Source organism: Echinops telfairi, unplaced genomic scaffold (assembly GCF_000313985.2).
Source record: "Echinops telfairi isolate 266 unplaced genomic scaffold, ASM31398v2 ScPeMD7_7467;HRSCAF=8505_1, whole genome shotgun sequence".
NCBI lineage: Eukaryota > Metazoa > Chordata > Mammalia > Afrosoricida > Tenrecidae > Echinops > Echinops telfairi.
In genome coordinates this window covers 15953720-15956144 of record NW_022111368.1, presented here as the reverse complement: position 1 = coordinate 15956144, position 2425 = coordinate 15953720, and the positions used below count along the sequence as shown (strand labels likewise).

Genomic DNA, 2425 nt, shown 5'->3' with positions numbered 1-2425 from the left:
TTAGGTCATCTTTCTTTGAATTGGGCACAGATATGTGTTTCTTCTTGCTGGTTGGCCACATTGCTGTCTTCAAATTTCTTATCATAGATGAGTGGCTGCTTCCAGTATTACATCAGCTTGTTGAAACATTTCAATTGGTAGGCTGTCAATTCCTGATACCTTTCTTTTCCCTAATGTCTTCAGTGCAGCTTCCATTCTTTAGTCAATACCAGCAGTTCTTGATCATATGCTACCCTTTGAAATGGTTGAATGCCTAATGAGTCTTTTTGGTAAAATGACTGTATTCCATTCATCTTTTTAGTCTCAAAATAGGGTCAATCATGTTTAACTAACTTTTCATTGTAAATTATGTGAACGGTAACAGGGAAGATTATCTGTTTTACCTTGAACAATTCATTAAACCTTCCATTGTCTTGTGTTTACAACATTTTCCCCCTTCTGTAGGATACTGTTCCCCCCCACCTTTTGTAGGATATTGTTTTCCCCTGCACACAAATAACACCTGGCTACCCTCCAGGCTGAAAAAGCCCTGTTGACATAGTGGTTACAAGTTGGGCTGCAATCCACAAGGTCAGCAGTTCAAAACCACCAGCCACTCCTCAGGAGAATGATGATGCTTTCTACTCCCAGAGTACAGTCTCAGAGTTACAATTTCAGAAACTCACGGGGCAGTTCTACCTTGTCCTATAGGGTCACTATGAGTTGGCATTGACTCGATGCCAATGAGTTTGTTGATGTTTTGTTTATCATCCAGGCTGTGATGTCCTCTTTGCTCCCTTCCCTTCACACGCTGGGTAAGCCTTAAGATTTGCTTCTTTTCATTTGAATACCTTTTCTTGATATTTTCATAACAGTTATCTCATAAAATATCTGTCCTTTTGTATTTGACGGCTTTCACTGACCAGCACTTTTCTGTCAGTTTGTCACATTGTGGTGGCATGCATGTTGCTGCAATGCTGGAAGTTGTGTCACCAGGTGCACAGGTTGCTGTGGGGTTTACAGACTTAGAACAGACTATGAAGAAAGAATAGGCTGTCAACTTCCATGGGACTGAATACTGAACACTTTATGAATAGCAGTGGGTCTTGGTCAGAAACTGGAGATCACATGATAGAATTTTGCAAGACTGATGACTTCTTCATTGCAAACACCTCTTTTCAATAACATAAACTATACAAGTAGACTTCACCAAATGCAATACACAGGAATCAAATTGTTAAAATCACAGGAAGAGCTGATAAAGAACCACAATCTGCAGCCAAAATGAGGCCAGGGGCTGATTCTGGAACCCACTATCTATTGCTGACATGTAAGTTCCAATCGAAATTGAAGAAAATTAAAATACCTCTGCAAGAGCCAAAATATGACCTTAAGTATATCCTACCTGAATTTTGAGAACATCTCAAAAACAAATTTGACTCAGTGAACACTAAGGATAGAAGACCTGACAGACTGTGGTATTACATCAAGAACATCAAACATAAAGAAAGGAAAATGTCATTTAAAACACAAGGAAATGAAAAAGAAAAGATCTAAGTGGATTCCAGAAGAGTCTCTGACACCTGCTTTTGATCAGAGATTAGCTAATCAAGTGCAAGAAATGAAGAAGTAAAAGTGCTCAATAGAACATTTCAAGGGGCTGTCCAAGAAGACAAAGTGTTATAGTAAAATGTAGAAATACCTGGACGTAGAAAAACTAAAAAGAAGAACATGCTCAGCCTATCTCAACCTTAAAGATCTGAAGAAAAATGTCAAGCAATGTATTGCAATATTGAAAGATTCTATGGGCAAAATATTAAACGATGCAAGAAGCATTAAAAGACGATGAAAGAGTATTACAGTTCTTTTAAAAGTTGTCTAGAAGGTTTTCCAGTTTTCTCCAGAGGATCCCCCTTAAAAAATTTTTTTTTTAAAGATGGAAGATGGAAGAGTCATTGTACCCAAAAGAACTGGTGAACATTCAACCATTTCTAGAGGTAGCATTTGATCAAGACTCAGTTATACTGAAGGAAAAGGACAGGCTGCATGGAAGACACTAGCTAAACACAAGGCTCCAGGGTTGACAGGAAGTCAACTGATCTGTGCCGAGAAGTTGAGGAACGCTGGAACCACTCATGGGTCTATGCCAAGAAAGCTGGGACACAGCTACCTCACCAAACGACTGCTATAGATACGTCTTGGTACTTCTTCCACAGGAAGACGAGCCAACATAATACAGAAATTATTAAACAATATCATTACTATCAAATTCAAGTAAAATTTTGCTGAAGATCATTCAACAATGGTTGCAGTGATACATTCATGATTTTACTCATTTGGGAAAGCCTTTTGATCTTCATATGTGTCCTTTTTTAGGAAGTCTTGGTTATCTATGTTGTGTCATGCTGTGTGTTTCATTATAGTGAAAGTACATTTATGCCATGGA

The 2425-nt window shown here is 38.4% G+C and overlaps 1 non-coding gene across 1 annotated transcript; it reads left to right on the top strand.

The window, feature by feature from the left end:
* The first annotated feature begins 1830 nt into the window (after positions 1–1830).
* Positions 1831–1893, top strand: LOC115873284. Its single transcript, XR_004048330.1, has one exon. It is a non-coding gene; the product is annotated as a U7 small nuclear RNA (small nuclear RNA).
* The last annotated feature ends 532 nt before the right edge of the window (positions 1894–2425 follow it).